This window comes from Hemicordylus capensis, chromosome 5 (genome assembly GCF_027244095.1).
Source record: "Hemicordylus capensis ecotype Gifberg chromosome 5, rHemCap1.1.pri, whole genome shotgun sequence".
Taxonomy (NCBI): Eukaryota; Metazoa; Chordata; class Lepidosauria; order Squamata; family Cordylidae; genus Hemicordylus; species Hemicordylus capensis.
In genome coordinates this window covers 3,478,815-3,500,531 of record NC_069661.1, presented here as the reverse complement: position 1 = coordinate 3,500,531, position 21,717 = coordinate 3,478,815, and the positions used below count along the sequence as shown (strand labels likewise).

The window sequence follows — 21,717 nt, the reverse complement described above, 5'->3', positions numbered from 1 at the left end:
AGGACAAGTCATGCTTGCTACCACAAGACCAGCTCTCCTCTCCTATTGTGGAAGATCCAGCAAGGCTTGTATTGACTTGCAGAAGAGCGTCACCACCACCACCATTATGAGGCCATGCTGATTCAACCCAGCTGCTGCTGCCCCTCTGCAGGAACATACAAACATAGGAAGCTGCCACATACTGAGTCCAACCATTGGTCCATCTAGCTCAGTATTGTCTTCACAGACTGGCAGCGGCTTCTCCAAGGTTGCAGGCAGGAGTCTCTCTCAGCCCTCTCTTGGAGACGCTGCCAGGGAGGGAACTGGGAACCTAGATGCTCTCCCCAGAGCCGCTCCATCCGCTGAGGGGAATCTCTTCCAGTGCTCACACATGTGGTCTCCCATTCATATGCAACCAGGGTGAACCCTGCTTAACTAAGGGGACAAGTCATGCTTGCCACCACAAGACCAGCTCTCCTCTCTGCAGGATGAACCCCTGGCAATAGAGCCCAGCTCTCCTCTCTGCAGGATGAACCCCTGGCAATAGAGCCCACCTCCTTACTGTCAAGTTCTGCTCTGCTGCCTGAGAGATGCTTCCTCTCATCGCTGGGGCCTGGGGTGGCTGCCTGCATCTCCCTCCGGTGGCCTGTACTGCTGGCAGCCACCTCCAATGGTTCCATAGCACATATGAAGCCGCCTTCTGCGGAGTCAGAGCCTTGCTCCCTCTAGCTCTTGAAGCTCAACCCTGGCTCGCAAAGCCTCTTCACGTTTCAAGACAGGGGCCTGTCCTCCTCGCCCTGCCTGGGGATGCTCAGGGTCTTCGGCACGCAAAGCCTGTGTCTGGCCATTGCCAGGGCTGCACGGCTCGGGCCTTCCAGCTGTTTTTGAACTACAGTTCCCATCATCCCCACCCACAGTGGCCAATAGCCAGGAATGATGGGTGTTGCAGTTCAGCACCTGCAGGATGGCTGAAGTTGATTGGCCCTGGACCATACGATGTCGTCCAGCATCTGAGGACCCCAGACTGCTATGGCAAGAGGGTGAGAGCAGAGGGGCTCTCAACCTCTGGTGTGTGTGTGTGGTGGGGGGGGGGGGGCTCCCAGAAGTTCTTCTCCAGGAACTCAGAGTCTAGGTCTTAGGCTAAGAGTTCCTGAGAAAGTTCCTATGAGTTCCTAAGAGCGCAGACAAAGCTTCCTGTGAGGGCTCAGCCCCCAAGGCCATGTTGAGTGCCAGGGTACAATTCTGGAGAACAAACGACATTTTCTGCACTGTTGCCCATGGCATAGGGAGGGCACAGGCAGTCCGTGTCCCCACGGTCCATGGCCTCTCCCCCATGGTGATAGCGACTACCCCCCCCCCCCACACACACACCGCTCTGCCAACCTGGCGGTAGCATGCTCCACACAGCACTACTGGAGACTTGGGTGCTCTGGCTGCTTCCTTCAGGGCATGGGGGCGCGCACGCTCCGTCTCTCTTGCTCTTGCCTCCTCCCCAGCCCCAGGAAGGGCTAGTCAGTGGGCTGGGGGAGGTGGGGGAGCAGCCAGCCCCGGAGGCAGGAGGCCACTGGTTCTTGGAAGCCCTGAGTGCTCCATTAGAGCTCTGCCCCTCTCCCCCCCCCCCCCGCGGCTGTCGCACTTTTAGTGACTGTTGCCGGATTTCACTCTTCTTATGCTTATTAATCTTGTCTCTTTTTGGCTGAAGAGCAGGCTATAAAGCATGGCAACGGTCGGAGGAATAAAAGCAATGCTAAGGATGCAGAAAAGTGCCTCTCGGAGCACACCTGGAAGGCCTGTTTTGCCTCTACCAAAAGTAGTCACAGCCTGCTGTGAGTACAGGAAGGCCACACATCTGGACTTCCAGGCAAGCGGGGTCATGGCTCCCAAGCAGGCCTGAGGTCTGGCACCTCTAGGGTTGCCACCTCCCCCAGAATTTAGGGTTGCCCCCGGATTTTGGCTCCTCTACCCAGCTGTTAAATTCCACCTGGATTTACATGGATTTAAAATGTGCTGCCCAGATCGTCCAGATTTTACTCTGGATCCAATCACATGGGAGGACAGAGAAGAAGGGGAAAGTATACAAATCTGTCAAATAACTAAATAACTAAATAGATAAATGAATTCAAATTAGTTGCCGCATAATTTGCACAATATGCAGATTAGCCTCCCCTCACCACCACTGGATTTGGGATGCTTGAACATGGCAACCCTAGGCAGGCACCTCTCTCAGGGCAGACGTTTCCAGGTTCCTGGTCTCCAGCTCCGAGAGAGAGAGAGAGAGAGAGAGAGCGAGAGAGAGAGAGAGAGAGAGAGAGAGAGACCCCTCCCCAGGACCAAGAATTGTGCCATTCACTCTCCTTTCCAGGTTTCTGTCTCCCGCCTGCCTCGCATATGTTTTTCTCCCCCACCCTGACTTCTGGAAGTGAAAGTATTTTGTTTCCCATGATGTAAAAAGCAAAGCGAACATAGATTATAATTTCCATCTGTGGGAGCAAAGGGCATCGCCACAGAGAGAGGCACAGCTATTTGATTGGCTTAGCTGCACTGTTTCTGCTGCTGCCCCTGAAAGGAGGCGGTGTGGGAGCCAAATGGCAACCCGCCCGACCATCGGCAATTAGCATTGATGTCCATAGCCTTTTTCAACACAGAGAATACTTTGCATGATGCACCTCATTTTCTTCAGTAAGTTAGCCGGAGAAGCGGCTTCAGTTCACAACTGAGCAGCAAGCTTTGAAACTGTCTGTTGTTGCCTCTACACTATTGCACACTCAGGAAAGAAAGGAGTCAAGCGAGATACCTGGCTGTGAATCTTCAGCTGCCAGGCTCAACGGCCAGGATTTTAGCTGCTGCCACCAGAGGATTCACAACCAGATCTCCAGCTTTTCTATCTTGTCCCTGATCATGTAATGTACAAGCCAGGGATAGTTCAGAGATTTCCTTCTGAAAACCCACATTTTCCGCGAAGCCTTTGGCACAAGGCCTTCATCACCCATTCTGGCTGCAGCTAACCTTAAGAAGAATGTGCGATTGCAGAGTTTGCATCTTCTTCTTCCTTTGCCTTCCCTTGCTCCTATCTCTGATGTCTCTCTTGTGTTGATATTTAGATTGTAAGCCCCTTGGGGCAGGGACCTGTCTTCTCCTTCTTTGAAAAGTGCCATCTACATGGGTGGCACGACGATATAAATATGAAATAATAATTAGCAACCATGATTTGAAGTCCTGGAAATCTCCCCAAACTCTTCTGTTAAGTAAAGGAAGAGTTCCTCCCAGCCTTGGTCCCCAGATGTTGTTGGACTACAACTCCCATCATGCACAACCACAATGGCCTCTGGTCACCGTGGCTGGTGATGATGAGAGCTGGAGTCCCTTCCAAGTAACAGATTCGTGCTCTACCCACATAAGATCACCACCTGTGTGGATTAATTTGGAAGGTCAGCTAGCAGCACCTTCTCTCCACTCACAGACCCTAAACTGCCTGAATTTAGTGTTGCAATAGATTCCCCGCCCCTAGAGAACTTTGCTCTGAGGTACAGTGATCCGGAACTGAGAAACAGGTTTTCTTGGGATCAACACTGAAACTGGGCAGCCCGCTGGTGTCAGCATGCACTGCAGCATGGGACGTGTAGTGTTCTCAAATGCATTTTTTAAATAAATTGCGGGTAACAATCCCTTGTTAAACATGAGCATGCATTGAAAGGGTAGATAAATATTTATCTTTCCAAAAGCATAGGATGATTGAAGGGGCTCTTTTGTTTTGAGTGGGGGGCTTTCACTCAGGCCCCTCTTTTGTCAAGCTCACATGGTTTCCAGTACACCCTGCATCACTTCCTAGAAGAGCTTTCAACAAACACCCCCCCCAACTGCTGGACATCTCCCAAATGGAGGGAGGAGACCCAGGAGTCCAGAGTCCCCCATAATCAAGGAAGGAGGAGAGATCAAGAGAGGCCCCCTCTGCCCTTAATGGGAACTCCAGTGGTGCCTGGGATGTTTCTCTTCAGGGCTCCTCCTGTGCCGAATGGGCAGAAATCCATCAGGAGAGGACGTCGTCCCCAGTGCTGAGATGCCGTGAGAGGGACAGCTTAGAGCCCCCTCTCGCCTCTGTTCAGCCATGCTGTGCTCCTTCCAGTGGATGCAAGACATCTGAGCTCCTGCTTTAACCTGTGGGGGGGACGGGACTCGGACCTGAATCCTTCCCCTCTGAGTCTCCTACGGCAATATTCTGATTCACCCTGAAGCGGCCTCCTCATGGGAGCGTTCCCCCTTTCCTCATTGCAGACGGCAGCCTCCTCTTCGCGAGCCCCCTAAGAGGGAGGCTACAGCTGAGAGACAAGGGCTTGCCCTGTCCAGGGCCACCCAGGGACCTCATGGTGGAACCGGGCTTGAACTCAAGGCCCACATCTCCCCAGCCCCAAACCTCGTCCGCTGGACCACCTCATCCGCGCCAGCTTCAGTGGCCTGGGATGGGAAGCCGAGAGAGGGGCACGGTGCCCACCGACCCACACGGCTTCTGCATCTCGGGCTCCCCCTCACCCCCCCTTTGTTTGCCAGAGGAGCCCTTTGCTGTGGCCTCAGCCTCCCCAGGAACCCTCCCCCCTGGTGGTGCCCCCTGCTCACCTTTGCCTCCCCCAGAGGATGTGCCCAGAGATCAGCTCACCTCCGATTCCTGGTGCCAAGGAGCTCTGAGCTGGCCCGCCCCAGACGCAGCTGCAAGGTTGCAGCCCTCCGCTCAGGCTGGCCTGGGGGGTTGGTGTGGCCCCCGTGGGGTCTGCTGATGTGCCCTCGGCCCCCTCTGGCCTCGCTTCTTTCGCTCGGGAGCCACGGAGCGTACCCAGAGAGCCTGCCTGCCTGCCTCCCCCTGGCCTCCCTGTCCCAGCCTCCCTTCCAGCCTGCTCTGCCTTTCTTTCTGGCTGCCTCCAGCTTCCCTCTCCACCCCCCTTATCCCGGCCCAGCCCAGCCCTGGCTCTGTTTCAAATTGCAAACCCAGCTGCAGATGTGCACGGGATGTGGGGGGGGGGAGGTGGCTGGGCCTGCCATTCGGTCCTCCTGCGGGAGGGCAGCCTCCACTCTGCGCTCGCCTGCCTGGGCTGGCCAGGAGCCCCGCTCAGCAATGCATAAGACCCCCCTAAGTGCTGGGGGCTCCCGGCTCCCTCTGGATTCCTTTGCTTTGGCAGGAATGTGCAAGACGCGGAGGGCAGACACATGTGGGGAGAAGAGGCCTCCTCCCCCTCCCCGACCCCCACACTCTTGAAGCCAGGCCTGGGGAGAAACCTAGCAGGAGGCCAAGCTAGGAACACAGAGAGAGAGAGAGTTGCATGCATCTTAGAGCTGTGCTTGGAAGACTTGCTTTCTTTCCAGGGGGTGATGAGTACAACACTCCAGCCACCTACAGTGAGCCCCCTTTGGGGCCCTGCAGGACCCAGGCGGTTTCCTGTCACCCCACAGCACCCTTTTGCTCATCTGCTCCTCCGAGGGTACGTTGGGGGCGGAATTCCCACACAAACCACAGAGAAACTGCGTTGGTTTCATTCAGCATACATGGTGGCCAAGAAAGACGAGCCTTTAAGAGAAAGGACACTCCCCATGCTTCAGATGCTCACCCACATTTATTTTGTCCTACTGTCTGTCTGTGTGTATATGTAAGTTTATACCCCACTTCATTAAGGACTTTCAATGCAGCTTATAAAAGATCCTCAATAGTTGCATTCAAGCTGAGAAATAAGGTGGCTTCCACGTCATACCTGGATTTTCCAAGCAGAATCCAACCAGAACTGTCTTTGGTCTTCCCAGGGGCCACTTTTTGGCCACTGCTTTTGGGACAGCAGATCTTGCAGAGAACCATGGAGGCCTGGAGCTTTCCCAGAAAGCAGGCTTTACAATGGGTTTTCGGCAAGGCTTTACTGCAGATTTGAAATCCCACCCACCCCCCGCCCCAAGACACAATTTTTTAAAACTCCAAATTTAAATCAGGCTTAGGCTACATTCTAATGCACGATGAAAAACCTCAATTGAGTGTATTCCCTGATACCTCGCAGGGACTTCGGGGTAAATTTCGCCAATATGTGAACGCACCCACTCCATTCCAGAGGAGATGCAAACTAGGGTTGCCAACTGTCCCGCATTACGAAGGATGTCCCTCATTTCAGGGATGAAATGTTGGTCCTTATAGGGACAGCATTTGCCCTTCATTTATTCAATAGCATATATTTCAATTACAGATATGTCAGTAATACTCGGGCTCTTGATTACCACGGCATACACTGCCCAGCCCCCTCGGTCAGCCCCCACAAACTTGTGTCCCTCATTCTGGCAATGAAATGTTGGCAACCCTGATGCAAACTAAAAGCTGGGTGTGAAGAACTTCCAAGGTACAGCAGCTGCAATCTGCTTAGCTTTAAAGAAAACGAATACTAAAACCTGCAAAACATCTTGCACTCGAGGCAAAAGCGGGGTGATACACAAGGCAGCGCAGGGCACCCTCTATGTACCCTCAGCCACAGTGGCCTCTGCTGACGTCCTCCTCACGTTGGAGAACGCATGGTCCTGTGTGGGTATGCCTGGTTTGTTGTGATTGTTGTGTTGTCCTGCCAGGGATGCTGGAGCAAGCTGGGATTTGGGCCGAGCAGCATCCTGCCTCTGAGCTTGGAGGTCACCTGTAGCCTAGCACCTCCATAAGAACAGTCCTGCTGGATCAGGGCCAAGGAAGCCCATCTAGTCCAGCATCCTGTTTCACACAGTGGCCCACCAGATGCCTCTGAGAAGCCCACAGGCAGGAGATATGTGCATGCCCTCTCTCCTGCTGTCACTCCCCTGCAACTGGTACACACAGGCATCCTGCCTTTGAGGCTGGAGGTGGCCTATAGCCCTCCGACTAGTAGCCGTTGATAGACCTCTCCTCCATGAAGTTATCCAAGTCCCTCTTCAAGCCTTCCAGGTTGTGGGCTGTCACCACATCTTGTGGCAGAGAATTCCACAAGTTGATTATGCGTTGTGTGAAAAAGTACCTGGTATCTAGTAAAGGGGTGGATTGGTCAAATGTTCTTATGCCATGAACTGTCCGCTAGTGTGGATGGAGCATAGCACTGTAAAAATGCACACAACTGTGCTGGTGTGGAAGTGGAGATGCCAAATTCCACATGTGAGATGAAGTGGGAAAGCAGAGACTTGGTGGTGGTGCAGTGAAGAGCACATCTGGAAGTGGGGCCCCTCTTTGTCCTGTTTGGGGGCACCCACCCTGCCTTCAGGAAGCGAGCGACCACCTGGCAGGGACATCCCTCCTCAGTCTTCTCATCACCAAACGAAACATGCCCAGTTCCATCAACCTTCCTCCCTGGGATTGTTTTCTAGACCCCTCCTCAGCAGCATCCGAGCCCTGTGCAAATGCAGAGACTTGGTCACATTCTGCTTCCCCTTGACTGGTCTCTCCTGCCTGTCTCTCTGTCTTTTGTGGGAGCAAGGACAGAGAGACAGGGCAAGGCATTAGTTGAAGTGCCTATCCTGCTGGGTATCTCTGAGAATGGACCTTCCCTGCATCCAGATTCTGTCTTGTCCTTCCAAGGGAAATGGGTAGTGGAGAATGAGGTGGACTCTGGCCCTGAGGAAGCTCAGGAAGGAGGGTGCTTCATTCGTCTACTCTGGAGAGGATCCATAGGAGCAGGAGGGAAACCGGGCTTTCATTCTGCCAAGAAGAACCTTGTAAAACGGGGTTTCATCCTTCCAGATCCTGCCTTCTCCAGATGGGGAAGGGGGTGGGCAGTTCGAACCTACCTCCTTGCTCAAAGATATCTCTGTCTAATTTAATATTACAGGGATGAGGTGGTTTAAAGAGACAGATCCTGAGGCTAAACTGGAAAAATGGTGAGTAGCTGATGGGATGAAAAGCTCCTTCCCGAATTCCAGCTGTCCTTCCTTCCCCCTGTTGCTTCCCCACGACTGTAAGCTCCTTGGGAACAGGGACTTGCCTGTGTGACACCCCTCTAACTCTTTGAAGTGCCATTTACCCTGATGCATAATAAGACTATTGGGAGACTATGTCATCACCTGGGACAGTGAGAGTGGCCTCCCGCCCCCACCAAAGGCCTTGCTGGCCTCTTCCTTGTGCATTCTAGACACTGACCTTCCGGCATCCATGAAGGCCCAGCACAGCACCCACCCACCCCTCCTCTGGGACACCCAGCTTTTTATCAGGCTTGCAATGCCCTGCCCATAATTGGGGCGTGTTTTCCTTTTCCTTTTTTAAAAGTCAGCTCATGGGATGCAGACTGAACACACCCCGCCTGGGAAGGGCTGACCGGCCTTCCTGCTTCACAATAGAACTGATGTTTATAAATCCACACAGAATGGGGTTGTGTGTGTGTCAGAACGGGAATAAATAGCCTGTGCTGGGCGCAGACACTGGCAAGGTCGCTGCTGTGTCAGAGGCGTGGCCCTTTCTCTTCCTCCCAAGACTTCCTGTGCTCCATTAATGTTCTTGTAGGCAAGCGTTTTTTCGTGCCAGGCCCGTAAGGAACCTGCCACAGAAGCTGCTGAGCAGGAGCATCGTGCTTCATTTCGTAAGCCTGCCCTTCTCTCCAGAGACACCACTGAGGGCCAGCCCAGCAAGAAATGTGGACTTGACTAGGGAAGCTGCAGTTTCCTCTGTTCCTATTCACATGTTCTGTACAACCACATTATGCTCGTACAAGGCATGTACACAGGTACAGCCATTCACACATTATGCCAAAGGCAGGTATAGAAGTACACTTCCTATCTGTACCATGCATTTGAAGGGTATCCAGATCCACTTTTTAAATGCACACAGGTACAGTCATTCGCACAAACACATGTACGAGTGTGCAGACATCTGTACACTCGTACAGCATAATGTCCGAAACAGGCTTATGAATTCATGAATTGTTTCTAGCAGAATGATGATGTAAGATTAACTGATGGATGACTTAAGAGTAGGGTGTTCTTCCAAAACAGCCAGATGGAGCAGATAAGGCATGTCCGGCTCCATCACCCTCAGCCGTCTGAAGGTTTCTTGCTCCATCTTTCCTCCCTTACTGGCTCTTATTCCCGGATCGGCTGCCCAGAACTCCTGCATGGCTCCACCTTGCTTCCTACATTCGGATCTGCCCTCAAAGCCCACCACCACTTCCAGGAAGCCCCAGTCCCTTCATCCCCATTCTCAACCATAACCACACATGTACGTACGTGTCGATCTACACCAGCCTCCATCTCCCTCCCTTCCTTTGTGGTCTCTTCTGACTTGAAATTTAAATGGCAGTTTCCTTGTGGCAGAGACCCACACTTCTGCACATTATACTTTGTGAAGCAATAACTACAAATGGAGATTTTTACATATATTGATTGATTGATTAAGTGCCATCAAGCCAACTCTTAGCGACCACATAGAGAGATTATCTCCAGGATGATCTGTCTTCCACTTGGCCTTTAAGGTCTCTCAGTGGTGCATTCATTGCTGTTGTAATCGAGTCCATCCACTTTGCTGCTGGTCGTCCTCTTCTTCTCTTTCCTTCCACTTTCCCCAGCATCATGGACTTCTCAAGGGAGCTGCGTCTTCGCATAATGTGTCCGAAGTATGATACTTTGAGCCTGGTCATTTGTGCCTTGAGTGGAAATTCTGGATTGATTTGTTCTATGAGCCATGGGTTTGTTTTCCTGGCTGTCCATGGTATCCTCAAAAGTCTTCTCCAGCACAAAAGTTCAAAAGCATCAACACTTTCTATCTTGCTTCTTCAAAGTTCAGCTTTCACATCCACAGAGTGTCATGGGAAAAACCATTGCACGAACGATTCTAATCATTGTAGGTGTAGACACATTATGGCATCTAAATATCCTTTCCAAGGCCTTCATTGTAACCCTACCAAGTGCTAGTCTGAAGCGTAATTCTTGACTGCAGGATCCTTTACTGTTGATGGTTGATCCTAAAAGGCAGAAGCTATCCACCACTTCAATGTCTTCATTGTCAATTCTGAGACTGGTTGCTGTAACCGTTGTCATTAGTTTAGTCTTCTTTACATTTAGTCGTAGTTCCATTTTTAAATTGTGCTCAAAGACCATACATACATACATAGTATACCCCACAATTACCTTTTGGATTCACAAATAGCTGAGCATATTAAATTTTAGAATTTTGATTGGGTTAATTTACTTATTTACATGTGATTATTTCCCTATGTGCTGGTCTTGTCCCCTTAGCTAAGCAGGGTCTGCCCTGGTTGCTTATGAATGGGAGACTAGAAGTGTGAGCACTGACAGATATTCCCCTCAGGGGATGGAGCTGCTCTGGGAAGAGCAGAAGGTTCCCAGTTCCCTCCCTGGCAGCATCTCCAAGATAAGGCTGAGAGAGATTCCTGCCTGCAACCTTGGAGAAGCCGCTGCCAGTCTGTGAAGACAATACTGAGCTAGATAGACTAATAGTCTGACTCAGTATATGGCAGCTTCCTATGTTCCTATGTTTGTTTCATTATTTATTTATTACGCTTATATCCTGGTCTTCCTCCAAGGAGCTCAGAGCTACATGGTTGTTCTTTTCCTCACAACCACCTTGTGAGGTAGGTTATGCTGACAGATGCGTGACTGGCCCATAGGAACAGAGGAAGCTGCCATATACTGAGTCAGACCATTGGTCTATCTAGCTCACTCTTGTCTTCCTCTAGCTCTCCCAGAGTCTCCCAGTGAGTTTCGTGGCTGAATGGGGATTCAGACTTGGGTCTTCCCAGTCCGACACTCTAACCACTACTCTATGCTGGCTCTCTTAGGACAGGGTGGCCAACCTGTCTGCTAGGACTGGGTTCTCAAACATGCGTCCCCAAAGGCCACTGTGGCTGGGGATGATGGAAGTTGTAGTCCAACAACACCAGGGGACCCACGTTTGAGAAGCCTGGCCTGCAGGAGGAGAAAGGGAGTGGGGATGGTGGTGAATACTAGCCAGGCGGCACTGGCGGACCCTCACATGATTCACACGCAGAGACACACACAAAATATCTGGACTGTGCTACAAGGAAGCTGCCAGGGAAGGGGGCGAGCACTGCTTAATGTCTAAAGAGCGAGGTGCCTGCTGGGACTCAGGCATGGACTCTGGAAGGAAACTGTGTGCTGAATCCCAAGTTTGTGATGGCACCAGGGGCGTAACTATCATAGGGCAAGGGGAGACAGTTGTCTGGGGGCCCACTGCCTTAGGGGCCCCCCCAGAGGCAGGTCACATGACTGACTCCCCCAGCCACACACACCCGCCCGGGCTTCCTTCAGTTGTATTCATCCTCCGAAATTGATGTGAGTGTTAAGACCTGGAGCTACCAGAACGGCATGTCTTTCTGACTATTAAATGACTTGCATCATCCACAATTTATAAAACTTCTTAAATGTAAATTTTACTAGGCTTTTTGTTACCACTATTCAGCCTCATTTAAGATTTCTTTACTTCGTGAGCTGAGCTTCAGTGAGGGGGGGAGCATTTTAAAATCTTGTCTCTGGGCCCACTCCAACCTTGCTACACCCCTGGATGGCACAGGATGCCGTTGCCCAGAGGTGGCAAAGGGCCCTCTGCACATGCTTAGCGGACATGCTGTCTCTTCAGTATATACTACTGCTTTGTATGTGTGTCTTTCAGAAGGAGCCTAGCCAGAGGAGGGGGAGGGGGCAACAGCAATTTTGGTGCCTGTTCATAGAAAACCCGGCAGCCCCTCTGCTCGCAGCCGGTCAGGAAGCAGAAGGGTTGTTTGCCATGGAATCTCGCTGGTTCTGAAGCATCAGTTACAAACCATGGATGTGGGTGCTCATTGCAGGCAGAGGGGCTCTTACCCCTGGGCTTGGGGGCCCCCAAATCCTCTTTAGCCGGTCCTGGGTGGCCTGGTCGCTGCTGGCCTGCACTGCGCCGGACGGCCCAGTGTGATTAGGACCTGTGCCGGGTGCTTTAGAGGCAGAGGGGGGAGCGGGGAAAGAAATATGGGGGATGGGAAGATGTTAAGCTGTGTGTCGGAATGTCTCTGCTAATACATATTTGCATCAATATACCTGTTTTATGTTCTTACATTCTTGTGCTGTTTGTGCCCTCGAGAACCCACGTGTGCAAAATACTGCATGTGTCATGGTGTGTGTGTGTGCAGGGGAATGATGCTTAACTTGCAGACGGGGCCTCCAAAGGCCCTTTAGGTCCAGGCTCCAAAATAACTTAAGTGCACCTCTGATTGCAGGCAGGTATTTCCAGGTGACATGGCTGTCGTGGACCTAGGTCCTGCTGCCTTTTGAGAGGTGCCTTTCCCCCTCTTATACCCTCTCCCAATCCCTCCGATATCAAAGCAGAAGACTTTTGGAACCAAAAGGTTACATACTTTTTTTTTTTACAATACAACAGAGAACACTTTTGCTTTTATTTCAAAGAGGTATTTCGCATTGCAAACACGTTGACTGAAAGCAGCCAGCAAGTCTCTCGCAAGTCTCCTGTTAAGACTGTCGGCTGGTCTAAACAGCGTCAGGGACACAGAATTTTCAGGAATCAATGCAAACGCTTTCAGTCCAGTACAGAGAGTCAACCACCTTAAGTGGCGCAGCGGGGAAATGCTTGTCTAACAAGCGGAAGGTTGACGGTTTGAATCCCCAGACTATGGGAGACACCTCTATCAGGAAGCAGCGAAATAGGAAGATGCTGAAAGGCATCATCTCATACTGCGTGGGAGGAGGCAATGGTCAACCCCTCCTGTATTCTACCAAAGACCACCACAGGGCCTGGGACGGAGCCAGCATTGGGTGAACGGGTTCAAAGAACGCGGGCCGCCACCAGTCAGGGGCCATGAGCACGGTGGCCCCAGACATGCCCCACGCCTGACGTCAGATGTGGGGGGCGTTATTGCGGTCCCAAATGGGGCCGCACAACCCTGTTTGGAGCTGAACTAGGCCCATGCTGCGTTGGCTCAGGGAGCTCAGGGAGCCATGCTGCAACTCTCAGGGAGAGCCATTCCTGGTCTCGCTGCCAATGCAGCAGGGCTGATCGATCTCCCTCCCAAACGGGGCCACGCGGCCCCTTTTCGGAGAGAGATTGGCCCGCACAGCATTGGCAGCATGGCGTGAATGGCTCTCCCTGAGAGTCGCTCTGGCCCGCAGCGTCCAACGTAGCATGGGCTGATCTCCCTTCCAAACGTTTGGGAGGGACCATGCCCCCGCGTCTGACATCAGACCACCCACGGGGCGCCGCCAGCCTCCCTATGCTGCTGCACAGGGGCTCTGTGGGTGCCAGGAGTCAAAATCGACGTGATGGCACACTTTACTTTACCACAGAGTAATGCTGCCTATTCCAGCAACCATCTATTAAAACTTGGTCTTCGGCACCATTTGAATCCCACTGGAGAGTTCACAGTCGTCTGAGGGAGAACCAAACAAAGGGGCAAAAGTTTAGGCGCGTGAATTCTGTTTTAAGTGCCAATGAAGTATTTCTTTCTCGGCACCCCCAGTCCCCTCTCCCCCATGTCTCAGTCTCTCCTGGTTATGTCTCTGTCTTCTCATCTCCCTTCTGTGCACAGTAACAGGGATGGAATTACGGCCATCTACACAACGCAGAAAAGCTTTTAGCCAGGCCTGGTTGCTCGCCCTTTCGGCATTGTGCTTTAATAGCTCCTTAATATTTTGACTGAGTGGTTTAGTTCCGAGCGTTTCTGTTCCAGCCGCGCTGGGAGGGAGGCTAACACAGCCCCTCATTTCCCTGATGTGATCGCCTGTGGCAGGGATGTGTGTGACCCTGTGTACACTCTGGAGGAGGATTTCAGATACATCCAGGCAATTGGCTTAAACAGCAGAAGGGTGCCAGAGAAAACATATCCCCATGGACTGCTCCCCTCTGCTAGTCTCCCCCATTCTCAAAGCCTTCACATACATGACACACAAGGAATATGGGGTAAAATAGTGCTTTTGGATCTGGATCCAGAATTGGGGGCTGGGTTCTGGGCAAAGGGGTTTTATTAGGCTCTCACAACTGCCCACTGTTCACAGTACGGTTGTCAGATCACAACCCAGAGACTAAAGTTACATCTTGGGTCTTAAAAAATAAAGTTCAGAATTGCACAATGATATGTGAGCATCATGGTGCACATGTGCATCGTGTGCACCACTATAACACACATCTGTGCATTGTTTTTGTTTGTGGACACATCCTTTGTTGCCTAGTCACATTCCACCACTCACAGAAGCCTGCACAAAGTGGGAGAAAATCCTCAAAACTGGGTTCAATTATGGATGGGTAACTGGTTGAAGGAGAGGAAACAGAAGGTAGGAATAAATGGACAGTTTTCACAATGAAGGGAAGTAAGAAGTGGGGTCCCCCAGGGATCTCTACTGGGACCAGAACTCTTTAACTTGTTCATAAATGATTGAGAAGTTGCGGTAAGCAGCGAGGTGGCCAAATTTGCAGATGACACTAAACTATTTAGGGTAGTGAAATCCAAAGCACATTGTGAGGAGCTCCAAAAGGATCTCTCCAAACTGGGTGAGTGGGCAACAAAATTGCAAATGAGGTTAAGTGTTGGCAAGTGTAAAGTGATGCATATTGGGGCAAAAAAACCAAACAACAACAAAACCCCAACTTCACATATATGCTGATGGGGACTGAGCTGTTGGTGTCTGACCAGGAAAGGGATTTTGGGGTCATGGTGGAGAGCTCATTGACTCAGTGCACGGCAGCTGTGAAAAAGGCTAATTGCATGCTAGGAATCATTAGGAAGGGGATTGAAAATAAAAATGTTAATATTAGAATGCCCTTATGCAAATCTATGGTGTGGCCATATTTGGAGTACTGCATACAGTTCTGATCACCATATCTTAAGGAGGACACTGTAGAACTGGACAAGGTGCAGAAGAGGGCAACCAAGATTGTCAGGGGCCTGGAGCACCTTCCTTATGAGGCAAGACTACAACACCTGGGGCTTTTTAATTTAGAAAAAAAGATGACAGAGGAGAGACATGATAGAGGTCTTTAAAATCATACATGGTGTTGAGAGAGTGGATAGAGAGAAATTTCTCTCTCACACAAACAACACTAGAAACAGGGGTCATCCCATGAATCTGAAGGTTGGGAAATTTAGGACCGACAAAAGAAAGTACTTTTTAACACAGTGCATAATTAATCTATGGAATTCCCTGCCATGGGATGTGGTGATGGCTACTAGCATGGATAGCTTTAAGAGGGGTTTAGACAAATTCATGGAGGACAGGTCTATCAATGGCTACTAGTCTGAGGGCTATAGGCCATCTCCAGCCTCAGAAGCAAAGTGCCTCTAAATAATACCAGTTGCATGGGAACAACAGTAGGAGAGAGGGCGTTTTCTCACCTCTTGCCCTACACGGCTGGATCAGCAACCTTGCTTTGGGCCATATCTCTGCCCGCTTTTGCATACCGTGCGGTGCTGCTGCTTTGGGCACAGGATCACGAGCAGAGTGCTCTCAGACCTCCAGGTACAGCCCTACCAATAATATTTCCCAATTTAAAAAAGAGACAAGGGGAAGATTGTCAGAAGAAGCTCGTCCTTGAAACCTGTGGCCAGCCCTTACAGAAGCAGAGCACCAGGCAGTAGGCAAGCAAGGTCTGCAAGCCAGAGAATTCCGGGGAGATGAGGCAGCAGGAGGAACAGAGGCATGCAGGGTCCAAGTGAGGACTGAGGAAAGTAACCTGAAACCCAAGGAGACCCGGAACTGACAGCTGGAGTAGCCAAGCTGGAAAACTCAGTAGGGACACTTGGCCCCTCTTGACCAGGCACAGTCCCTATTGGCTAGTTCCTATTCCTGAGAAGTCCCTCTCCTTGTTTTGCATTGGGGAAGGTTCAGTTCAGGTGTGCACTACTGCATTAGACCCTCCATCCTTTCCTGCCATACCTACGACCCAGATAGTAAGCTTTGCTGACTAGCTTTGAGCTTCAGCTGGGGAGGAACAGTCAACCATGGAGGATCATCACATCCACTGTGAGGTTAAACAAACATTATTGGATCCAAGGTGGGGATCCATGAAGGCTGCCTGTCACCCCCTCCTCCATTGAGCCTGGAAGCCAAACGCTGGGTGTGACGAGGGCCTCCGGGTGCCTGCCCCCCTCCATTGCTCCCTCCCTCATGCCCGGAAGTTGGGTTGTCTCTGGATGCCAGGGTTGCCTGCCCATGCCCAGAGGAGGGCTCACTAAGCTGGACACTGGCCCTCTCCTTTGCGTTTCTGCACTGAACCTTAGAGCGTATGCCAATGATGCCCCCCCCCCACTGTTTGGCATGGGGCACAAATTGTCCCAGGAAGTTCTCTAAGCAGAAGGAGCAGGAGCGAGACATCCCTCATGGGCTCCCAAGAGGCTGCCAGTGTTACTCCACGGGCCAGATCCATCTGTCTCCCTCCTCCCCCTGTCATGGTGCCCCAAACCACCACCTGAGGTGGCTGCCTCGTCTTACTTACCGCCTGGAGTGCAGTTGCAGGAGATCGTTTCCGACAGAGCTGCTCCAATCTTGTCCTTAAACAGCGTGTTCAAATTAGACAAAAGCATTATCTCCCCTCCCCTCTCTCGCTTGGCATGACACTCCGCGTCCGGTAAAGACGGGGATGGTGAAATGCTGGGAATCAGGTCGGAGTGGCCGCACCTCATGTCTTTGTCACAAAGATTTAGGCTCTGGGGCCTTGAGGCATCTCGGAACACGCTGTGCTCCCCGGGCCGCGCAAATGGATACAGTGTCTAGCTATTAAGGCATGTCTTGTTTTATCCAGGCTCTCTTACCATATCGCTCACATTTGCTGCTTTGTGTGCAAAGATCTCTCTCCCTCACACTTGCCCTGAGCCATTATCTGTCAGGGAAAACCAGGGAACTTCTCTGAAAACTTTGAAGCTCTACTCGGCCACAAAGGGATCTATATTGTCAAATTCCCAGTTGTAAGGCAGAACCACCCACCTGTCCACTGGCTTCTTGGGTGCAAATGATTATGAAGATGGTTCATCTAGCCCAGTGCTCTGCCTCTAACAGTGTGCAGACAGATGCCCTGGAATACAGCAAGTAGTGTAGGCCTGCAAGCCAGTCATCTGGCTGACAAACAACCTTCCTTCAGTGCTGTGCCAGAAGTGCTTAGCAGGAGCCTCAGACATAACAGATGGAAAGAGTCTTCGCATGAGGTTTCCCCCTGTCTACCTCTGGAAACCAGAAGGACACGGCCTCTGAACATGGAGCGGACTAGTCACCCCTAACAAGCCAGTCCTCCCTGGATGTCTCAGCTGGACACCTCACAGAGATGTCCCTTGTCCCAAACCGTCCGCATCAAGTGGGGACTTGCATGTGTGGAACCTGCATCATAAAACAAACACTGCAGTTGGAATTTAGAACTTGTTGGTTCTAAATTTCCCAGCCTTCAATTTCATGAGATGACCCCTGGTTCTTGTGTGGTGGGAGAGGGAGGAAATCAGCTCCATCGAGCTCAGTATTGCCTACCCTGACTGGCAGCGGCTTTCCAGAGTGACAGGCAGGAGTCTCTGCCAGCCTACCTGCAGATCCAGAGAGTAGACCTAGGCCAGGGGTGAGCAATCTTGGCCCACCTGCGACTGCTGAACTACAACTCCTGTCAAGCGGCCTGAGACTCTTGGCCCATGTCGCTCAGTATTGCCTACCTTTGGTTACAGGCAGAGTCCCTCCCAAACCCTACCTGGAGATGCCGGGGAGTGGACCCAGGGCAGGGCCATTCTGCCATCATGCAGAGGCTCTTCCACGGAGCTATGCCCTCAGGGGAATCTCTTTGAGTGTTCAAATGTTGTCTGTCATCCAAATGCAAACCAAGGCAGACCCTGCTTAACGAGCGGAACAATTCATGTTCGCGGCCACAATGCTAATCAAGTCAGGGAAATGACTTGATTAGCAAGCCAGAGGTTGCCGGTTCGAATCCCCACTGATCTGTTTCCCAGACTATGGGCAATACCTAGATCGAGCAGCAGCGCTATAGGAAGGTGCTCAAAGGCATCAACTCATACTGCGTGGGAGATGGCAGTGGTCAACCCCTCCTGTATTCTACTGAAGACAACCCCAGGGCTCTGTAGTCGCCAGGAGTCAACACTGACTCAACGGCACACTTTACCTTTCCCACGAGACCAGCTCTTTCCCCTTCATCCCCAGCCACAGTGGCTTTGGGAGTTGTAATTCGACCACATCTGAGAAGCCAAGGGCGGGATCTCCTGCCTGAAGGCACAAAAGCAGAAGGCAAAGGCAGATCTTTTCTGGTCAGCAGGCAGCCCTAGATACCAGCTGCATCTGAGCTGATCCTCAATCAGATGACCAGACTTTCAAAGAGGCAGGTGTTAGTAGTAGTCACGGGGATTTCAGCTATCCTGACATCTGCTGGGACTCGAACTCTGCTGAAGATGATTGTCCAAGACATCCTTTCCAAGCCTTCTTGACAACAAATCTTCCAGAAGGTGGGACAAGAAACAGAGGGTCACTTGTTCTGGACTTAGTACTTACTACCAGGGGTGGGGGGAACCTTGTGGAGAAGTGACCACGTCATGATGAAATTTATAATATCAAAAGGGGGTGGAGGGGCTGAAGGGCCGTGTTCCCTTGACTTTGGGAAAGCTGGTTTTAATGAGCTCAGAGAAAAATCAGGTAGGATCTCATGACGAGAAATCCGGAAAGAAAGAAAAAGTCCAAGAGGGGAGGGAGATTCTGAAAAGTGAGATACCGAAGACACAGGAGGGAAAAATAGGAGATGTCTCAAGAATGAGTGTGGATGCACAGAGAACTCTCCGAAAAGATGAGAACCCCCGGCAGGAAATGAAGGAGGAGGGGCATCTATACCCAAGGAAGTGTTGCATGGATGATCTGAAAGGATGGTGTCAGGAAGGCTAAAGCACAGGATGAGCCGAGGGTTGTGCAGGATGCCAGAGACAGCAGCAATAGGGCTTAACAATGTCCAAAACAAGAGGAAAGTGAAGGAAGTGGTAAGTCTGTTGCTTGGGGAGGGGGAGGAATGGTGAAATGGTAACAGGCAATGGAGAGAAGGCAAAGCTGCATGATGGCTATGTTGCCTCTGTCTTCTCCTTCACAAGGGACCCTTCAGTACTCTGGGATGAAATTCATCTGGCCCTGGGTGCTTTCCAGATCAGACCCTGCAATGGGGTCACTGCAGATCTCGGAAGGGTGCTTCCACACTTCCTGCGTTGTGACACCTCAGTCCCTACGCTGACAGCGGGGTGCCATTCACATTTCTGATGCCTTGTTTCGAATTTAACCACTGCGATATAGAACTAGGATGTTGTGTATCTGGCATAAAGAAGTTGCTGGTTTTTCAGGTTGTTAGTTTTACGAGACTGCTCCTCCTGCTGTTTATGTTTTGAAAGAGATTTGCCTGAATGGAGGCATTTTGCTGCTGTTAAGCGGCTTATCTGGAAAGTGCCCTGGAGAATTAAACTGATTTAATATTGCAACTAGCAGCCTTCCAAGTGCCCCCCCCCCGCCGTGTCTCAAATGCTCCCCAACACTTCGAAGCGGGCATGATGAAGGTTGAAGCCAGAGTGTGGAACACAGGAACCTAGGAAGTTGCCATATCCTGAGTCAGACCATAGGTCCATCAGGCTCAGTATTGTCTACACAGACTGGCAGCGGCTTCTCCAAGGTTGCAGGCAGGAATCTCTCTCAGCCCTATCTTGGAGATGCTGCCAGGGAGGGAACTTAGAACATTCTGCTCTTCCCAGAGCAGCTCCATCCCCTGAGGGGAATATGATCTTCCAGTGCTCACACATCAAGTCTCCCATTCAGATGCAGCCAGGGTGGACCCTGCTTAGCTAAGGGGACAAGTCATGCTTGCTACCACCAGACCAGCTCTCCTCTCCAACAGACCAGCTCTCCTCTCCAAATGGTTGTCCACTCTTAAGCTCTGGCTTAAATTATCCCTCAAGCCTCAGGGCTTGGCCTCTCTGACCCTACAGGACAATTTTCGATCTTGCTGGGAAAGGGCCATGCGGACTCAATGATTGCTCCTGGGCTTCCCCACCCCTACCTGCTATGGACCGTGACCAGGTGAAAACAGTCATCAAACAGAGGATAATGGACTCTGAGCACCAGGCTGGCCTAGGCAGGGTTCCAACCTTCCTCTCCTTGGAAAACCACAGATACTCTGCCTCTCTCACCATGTGCCTGTCACAGCTAGAATAGAAATCCCAAGCCACAGAAGAGTTTATACCATTGCCTGTCATCATGCCCTTCCCTCCACTGTATTGGAAGGTAGGGATGTGCACGATCCGGCCTGGAGGCCATTTTAAAGGCCTCTGAACTGGTTCGAGGGTGGTGCCGGCTCCAAGGTTTGACGCCGGGGTATGTGTGGCTCTTTAAGGGCGGAGGGAGGGTGCACTTACCCCTCCCGCCACTCCCCCCCACCGGACACTTCCTGCCAAGAACGGGGGAAGGGGCGGCAGGGAGGTACGCTGCTGCCCCATGGAGTATCTGAAAAACGGAGCACCAGTCGGGGGGGAAGCGGCAGGAGGGGTAAGTGCACCCTCCCCCACCCTTAAAGACCCACACCTCCCCGGTTCCGTGCACATCACTATTGGAAGGCGAATACAGAAAGATCCCAATTGCGGAGAGACTTCGTTCCTGTAGCACTGGGGAGATAGAAACCACAGAACACGTACTCCTCTTTTGCCACTTCTATAGAGACCTTCGGGCCAAGCTCATATTTCTGCTGCTTCGCAAGTCCCCTGCCTTCGTGTATAACACTGCCAAGTTCTGTGTGGCTGCCTGGTTATTCCCTTGTGCCAGCAATGCATAGCTTGAAGCCACTGACTATTTTATCTTCTTTAGAGTTCCTGTTTAGATGTTTTATTTTAGATGCTCCATTTTAGCCACCGCTTTTTGGATTTTATATATTTTACATTTTATATGCTTATAATTTTTAAATACTGCTGATTAATAATCTCACAGCTACCCCCTTTTCTAAGGGTGGCAGCTTTATCATAATATAATATAGCTTTTTAATATTAGAGTAGTAATTTTATAGTAATATAGTTTTATGGCTCCATAATTTGTTTTTAGTAATCATGTTCTACTGTTCTATCTTATGCTGGTCTTGGACTGTAAAAAAGATGATTGATTGATTGATTGATTGGTATTACAACTAGCAATACTTGTACGAATGAAGAAAGAAAGGGATCGCAGCTTGAGACAGGCAAAAAGCTGGCAAGAGAATGCCTACCCTTCAATTCTCCAGGGCCAGATGAATTCCATCCCAGGGCACTGGAGGAATCTGCAGAGATGATCTCAGAGTTGGGCACTGCTATTCTGGGCATCACACATTAAGGAGGTCCCTGATCTGCCCAGACATGGGCATCAGAGATGGTGAAGAGTTTGCAAGCCAAGTCCAATGCGGAACAGGTGAAGCAGAGGCTGGGCACGCTTCGTGTGAAGGCCCCGGAGCGTGAGAGCCAGCTTTGGATTTCTGAGGGGCCACAACACTGGAGGAGGCTTGTCTGCTGTTGCTGCTCCTGAGCGCAGGGCTAGAGTCAAGAGGTCGAAATGGTGAGGAAGAAGGAGGTTCAGACGGGACCCTGGGAGGCATTTTCTCATGCTAAGAGCTGCCTGGCAGCGGTGCAGGCAGCCTTGTGCCGTGGTGGACTCTCCTCCCTCCGCAGCTTCCACACAGAGGATGGACCACCCGTCTGTCTTGGGGGGTTCCGTGGCAGGTTCCCAAGGATTCGGGGCGGGTCTCATGCTGCAGGACAGTGTCAAGCAAGCGCCACAGTAACAAAGGGC

General features: G+C 51.3%; 1 protein-coding gene across 3 annotated transcripts in view; it reads right to left on the bottom strand.

Annotated features, from left to right (window-relative positions):
* Positions 1 to 4,892, bottom strand: part of HSPA12B (heat shock protein family A (Hsp70) member 12B) — a 45,293-nt gene extending 40,401 nt beyond the window's left edge. For 2 of the 3 annotated variants that reach the window (XM_053254162.1, XM_053254163.1), the window contains exon 1: positions 4,631 to 4,892. The gene's annotated coding sequence lies outside the window, so the exon portion shown is untranslated. Of the gene's footprint in view, positions 1 to 4,590 lie in introns of all 3 variants that reach the window. The other variant, XM_053254161.1, reaches the window with a different exon arrangement.
* Between the last annotated feature and the right edge of the window lie 16,825 nt (positions 4,893 to 21,717).